The 7,082-nt window shown below is 30.2% G+C and overlaps 1 protein-coding gene across 1 annotated transcript in view; it reads right to left on the reverse strand.

Moving 5' to 3' along the window:
• Positions 1–552: 552 nt before the first annotated feature.
• CPSF6 (cleavage and polyadenylation specific factor 6) overlaps positions 553–7,082 on the reverse strand; it is a 30,343-nt gene continuing 23,813 nt past the window's right edge. The window contains exon 11 of the mRNA XM_007463579.1: positions 553–980. The gene's annotated coding sequence lies outside the window, so the exon portion shown is untranslated. The remainder of the gene's footprint in view (positions 981–7,082) is intronic.

Here is a 7,082-nt window from a genome sequence, read left to right on the forward strand (position 1 = left end):
TAAACCATAAGCACTATCAATATAAAATAGCTAATAACTGCCGCATCAAATCAGAACTGTCAAAATATTTCTTCAATGCTAGCAGTTTACAATTAAGCGTTTCAGTACATCTGTGTTGTAATTAAGCTGCATTACTGTAGCAAATCACGTGTGGGTTTTTACTAAAATGTTAAAACCACAAAATCTTTGTTGACCCCTAACACAATGACTGGGTTGTTATGTTGTGAAATTCCAGTTTTTACAAGTTTACATACCATTCAGCAAAGTCACAAGCTTAACTAGGTAAAAACAGCTAGAAAAGCAGAATATAGAAATATTAAATACCCATGTAATCACCTATTCTAATATCAAAATCAAGGGCAAGAGACACTTAATTAGTATGTTTAATTCACTGAACGCAAGATTAGATTGATGCATATCCAAAAATGCTATTGCAATGTTTTTTTAAAGGACAGTATAAATGTCATAGTAACATTATCTTTAGATATTGCTGAACACAAGACTTTCCCTGAGGTGTAAACATCAAATAACTTGAACAGCTTTACACATCAGCCCCATTAAACAGTTTATTACAACACTACATCTATTGTAATCAAAGTGGTGCTGTTTACAGACATTATCATATGAACATTTTTAACAAGAACAAACTACTATAAAACAAGCATTTACTTGACGTTTTTTCCCAATTGCTTGCACATTATAATGGCCAAATGTATATAACCAGTAATAAAGTTGCAAAAGCTATAACTTTTTAAATCACACAGGTTTCCTTCAAATAAAACAGGTAAGCAACATAAAAAATAAAAGTAGAGCTACTGGTTACCATTTATGCAGATTTGCTTTATTCAGATCTATTCCTGTTCATTTTATCCATGAATCCTTACAGGTTCAGTTCAATCACAAGAAGCAAACTGCTGGACAAGCGTCATTTTTCCCCCATGAAGACTGTTTTGTCTTGGAAGGTGTTCCTCTTCCTTCAGCTGTAATGTGTCAAAATTTATGATGTAGATTTTGCTATTCCCCATAATACACAGAAAAATGCTGGCTTAACTATACATACACAAGTCGTGCATCTACTTCACTGTTACGTATTCTAACACAAAATAAGAATTAACTGAAACAGTAGCTGCCTTTGTGATGGAGAAACACTCCCAAATTTATGTGATGATTAAAACTGAGACATTCTGATTTCATTTTTCTTAAACATTATTGCCTTATAAATTTAATGACTGAAACAGAAATGAAAATGTAGCAGCTACTGTTTCTGTGAAGATGGAAACATTTATAAGTCATTTTCTAAAGTATGCATACTACAAAAATAAATGGAAAAACACTTGGATGATTTTAATGTAAATATCATTCACCCACATAAATTCTATATAACTCAAAAACAATTAAATGAGAACTGAATATAAATGCAATAAATTATTTTACAAATTAGTTGTATTTATTTGACATACAGGAACTTCTGCAAATGTTATAAATCAAACGATCCTCCATGTTACAAAATTTATAAATAAGCTCAGTATGCACATTTAAATAAACATGACATCCACGTACAAATCTTCAGTCATATACAAATTTATAACATTACTGTCCCTCTATTCCACCTACACTGAAATATCTAATGTAAGTATATAAACTAAGCCGAAACAAGCTAAATGGGAATCTACAATGATAAATTTCACTGAAAACTCACATAAAGAAAAAAACCCCAATAAATGAGATAACCTAAAATTTCAGGAATACATAACTATGCAAACTTCAGGTAGAGGTTCACAAAAGAAACATTCAATTAACGTGGATATAAGTGATCACTTGAAACACCCGATATTTAAAATATAAATTCCAAGAGTGTTTCAATAATATGATGTAAGAGGCAAAAGGGCACAATGTTTAGTGATATGTCTTCCATAAAAGTAACTGAAAAATACTTTCTGCTCTACAATTAAGAGTAATTAATATTCTGTCACAACTATAAATTTTCTTCTATGTCCTTTCCTCCTCAATTAGGGTTTAAGCATCTTAAGAGCATCAGTACACATACGCATTCACACTGCCTAGCAGTAAAAACTTAAATTTTACAACTACAAAATGAAAAAGCAGATGTTATAATCCTGGACTTTTAAATAGTTTTTAATTTGCCCATATTTTTCAAATAGATACTTAAGCCATTTCTGATGTTACCTTTCATTGTATTTTATCTTATGCTGATAAAGCTTTTGGTGGAATTATTTCATGGAAAAAATCTAGAAAGGTAGCTTTCACAATTTTATCTTTACTACTTTGCAATATACTTAAAAAAACTGGTATTGAAGTTATTAAAGAGAGACAAGGCATATGTTCTAATCTGAAAAAATAGATTAATGGGAAATTCATAAATCTTATTGCAAAAGGATGTTATCTCCTTAATTATTTTATCATGCTGGAAGGGATTTAAATAAGAGGGAAAAATTAAGTCACAGTGAGCAAAACAAAAATACCCAACCCTTCCAAAAAACATGGCATACACTGCAATTTTACATCACTCCAATGGAGAATTTTTACTATTTTTTAGGTAGAGAATCCTATTTGTGAAATTACAACACATATCTTTAGGATGAATGCACTTATCTTTTGCCTTATAGATAGATCTTTACTATTAATAAGTCCCTAATTTTCACCATACAGACAAAATCTGGGGGATAATCTGACAGCTTTTATTTCTATTTCTAAACACTTTACATTTATCCATTTGGAAATACAAAATTTTACAATCTCAAAAAAAAAAAGAAAAAGCAAATTTGAAGGCAATACAACCCATTTCCAATAACCCAATTCCATATTATAGTCTCAAGTTTCTAAGTAGAAATCTACATAAACACAGATATCAAAAAGAAGCTTAAAGTGACAAATACATTCAACGATCATGTTTTCAGAATACCATGTGGTCAAATCTGTAATGTCAAAGCCACACAATTTCTTGCTTTAGCTATCAGTTATAGAAGGAAGATCTATGTAAGCAGTTGTTAAAAAAACTAAGACAGATGGAATCTATGGCTCTTTAATGAAGTATATAAAGTGAGCACTAAGTTAAAATTTCAATACAGAGAAGCACCTGCATTTTGAGATAATGCAAGAACAAGTCAATACTAACAACTCAAATCACGAGGGTTTCTGTTAGAAAACTTATCCAAGCAAATTTACTGGTATCAGTTAATTCACCTTTCAAGTAGAAGATTCAAATATATATTAGATATGGATCTTTTACAGGTTTTCACATTAATACACTGAATAAGGATTCTAATATAATTTTAGAGATATACTTTTATTAATGCAGTATAATAAAATTCACTTTTTTCTTAATGAGAGGAAAGGAGATGAAGTGGGCAAAAGAACTAGAAGTATCTAAATACAAGTGAACCCTTTAAAATCAAAATCCCTTCTTGCATTGACTAGAACATATTACACAAAATCCTGTTTGTTGTAGATGTTTACAAAAAACTCCCTTACTACCAAAACATTTCGTACTTTCATCTTTGCAACTCTGCAGATAGTACTTACCTCATTTTAACTAACGCATTTCATTACACTATAAAACATATACAGGATTGTTGCTCTAGGCAGTTCACTAAATAGTAGAAATAAACTTCACAGTTAAAGAATACCCAGCTTTGCCCAAAAAATTTGACAAAATGGACATTTCAAAATAAGCTGCTGTGTGATTTAGATTTCACTATGAGAGTTAAAACATGCTACCACCAAGGCAAATTAGTAAGTTTGGACAGCATATATGACACCCTTACTCCTTTTTTGGTTATTAGATTTCCTTTAAGCAATGCTAACTATTCATTCGAATCATTATTTATTCAAAACAATCTAATTTACAAACTAAAACAATGGTAGTAAATTTCACACTGAGATGAAGGTGAGAGATCAAGGTGACTCACATTGGCACTGATTTTTTTTTTTTTAAACAGGGAACATTAATCATTTGTAAACAAAACCATATTCTTAAACCACAGTGAGCAAAACACATACTATATATCCATTCTAGGATCACTTTTTACCCTCTTCTCACTTTAATTAACATAACTGTGTAGTCAGGCAGGTTTTGCAAATAATACTAAAAGCAAGGAAAATTAGAGTGAAAAAAATGAGAGCTGGCATATCCAGATGAAGCGGTTAGGATATATGGGGAAACAATAAACACAGGGCTGGACAGTATTAGTCAGATCTCAGATGACTGAAGAGTTGCAGAAATAATTTTTAAATCTCATTACCACCCGTATCATTCATCAGATGATTAGCAGAATTTAATTTTCACATAAGACTCAAAGTAACATTAACTCTTGAGGAGATAAAAACATCTTAACATTTATGCAAGAACTTTTGATTCTTTTGGCTCCCCCCCAATTAATGCAAAGCTATAAATTGAATAAGGAATGCAAAACACCCTAAATCTTGTGCAATGACAACAAAATCTAAGATCATGGTATTTGTGATAGGATAAAAGTAATCATACAGCAAAGGAAAGTATAGTTACTTAACCTATACCCCGTATATGATGCTTAAAATCTAATCAAAGGAATGGATAATGATTTGAGAATGTGTAAACATCATGTGTCAGAGAGAGGAAAAGCATGAATAAAGAGTATTTAAAAAAATAATTTCATTTCATTACTCTTCAGTATACAAAGAAAAGTGGAACTGTTAACAGAAATCGATGAGTAGGGTTGTTCCCAGCAAGTAATAAGAGGAACACAAAAGAAAACAACTATGAAAACAAAATTATTTCTGTAAAAAGCATATAATCTTAAAACACTGAACTACTTTTGTTTTGCTCAGAGTGGTCTGAGAATAGAGGCAGAAATTACAGAATATGAAGCACAATATATTTACATGCTGAAATTTACAATACCGATATTCCCATTAAAATATCATATATTTGAACTTAAATATTAAATGCTTTTAGAAAAACTAATACATTTTTTAAATGAGAGAATGCAATTAACATTACCAACAGTTCAAACACACAAAAAAATTAAGATGGGACAGACATTAACAGCTTGCCAACATCATTTAAGTTTCCAGTTAAATTAAGAACTTGCCCTTTTAGCCATTCATCATCACTTTAATAATAGATTACATTATTGTTTTATTTGCATACAGACTTACTACTGACATTCACTTTAGCTTCCACATTACTTATTCCACTCAGTCCATTTAAGATTTACATGAAAGTTCAAAAGGACTCATATTTTAAAACTTCTAAAAAAGGTCAATAGACCTCATTATGATGGTGATTAAATGTGCAGGTATTTTTTATTTGCTCAAAAAAGTTTTCCACTCAGATATATTTAATCCCAGTCCCTACCCATTTATTCACATCTATGTTCACAATAAATACTGTTTGGTATAGCAAAGGTACAATATTCCAGGATAACAAAATTTTTTGCACTGGAAATGCTTATGTAAAATTTTGCTTGGATGAAGGCACATAACAATATTACAACTCAATTCTGATTAATGCACAAACAAAACATGGGAATTTTGGTATGGTACACATCAGTGATTAAGAAAAAATGTCAACAATAGTTTGCAAGTTAGGAATTCGTAGTTAATGTCTGAACATAATGAAACTCAAACCATGATAAAGTTAGGTGTACCCATTACTGGAATGTAATGTTAATTCAAAGTATTTAAAATTAACAATGGACCTTTCAGAAGGAGTTTACTTAACTATGTTAAAACCATTAAGAAGACTTGTTAATTAACTTTGGGTATAAACTGGCTCAGAATGCCCTTGATGGGCATATCCAATCTTGGAGATGACTGAAAATGTATGCAAGTTCCATTATCATGACTTCAGTAACTAGAAGCTTGTTGATAACTGACAAAGTCTAAAGAAAAATATAAATTGAAGGACCTGTACCTTATTTTAAATGAAATGGCTGATATACGTTAAACATTTCCCTAAGTTGGCCACAATTCACCTTAAGCACTGATGGACACTGAGAATTTTTTCGTAAGATGGGATCAGATCTATTCAACTGGGGGGTGGGGTGGGCGGGAGTGGGAGAGGCAGAGGGCTACATCTTTAAAATTTAGTATTACATGATACAACATTTAGTTCTTACATCCAAAAACAGTATCAATTTCAATAAGCTTAGTTTTAAAAATAAAAAGTTTTGCCTCATATTAAAATAATGTTTTGAGAATTATTTATGTTAAGTTCTATAATACAGTACAGGGAGAACTATTTTAAAATTAAGATTTTGATATATATTCAAAATGCAAGGAAAAGTATTAAAACTTGCCTTCTTACTTCAAAAAGCCCTTAAAACTGTAAATAATGTAATAGGTTATTTGTGTACCATAAAAATAAGACTTACATGCTTATTTTCTAAGTAATATTACTTAAGAAGGATCTCGTTTGCTAAAATATATCTACTTTAAAGAAACTGTTATTTTGTCACAGAATTACATACAATCCTTTGATTTTGCCCATAACAATTTAAATACTAACAATTACCATAACTGAATTTTCAATATTTCCCAATTTTATTTTACGGAAAATAATCATGTAAAAGAGTAATTACCAATAAGGGGTTTGTTTTAGCCTAATTTATTTTGGATATGCCACCAACATATGAAGAAAAAAAAATCTGTTTACAGAATAACCTTTGTGTCACATGCACAAGCCTTATAGTGCCCTCTCCCCACTTTTCACATGAATAAACGCTGTTCACAAATATAAAAATAAAATTACACGTGAAAATGAAGTATAAACAGACAACTCTTCCCGCTTTATGAAAAATGTACACAATAGTTTTAAAATACAGAAAAAAAGACACAATGATTATGGTTTATGAATGAAACATCAAAGAAAATTATTTCAAGGTTATTCTAACCTGGGATGTATGATTTGATACAATTTAAAATTCACTATATGGAATACCCTGAATCCATTTTAATTGAGTAACTTTCTTATCTTCTTTGCAAATTAAAGAATACTGTTTCTTTTCTTTTAAAAACAAAACCCAGATGGCAGGAAAAGTGTCTTTTCTAAAAAAAAAAAAAAAAAAAAAAAAAAATTTTTT

This window comes from Lipotes vexillifer, unplaced genomic scaffold (assembly GCF_000442215.2).
Source record: "Lipotes vexillifer unplaced genomic scaffold, Lipotes_vexillifer_v1.1 scaffold602, whole genome shotgun sequence".
Classification (NCBI taxonomy): Eukaryota; Metazoa; Chordata; class Mammalia; order Artiodactyla; family Lipotidae; genus Lipotes; species Lipotes vexillifer.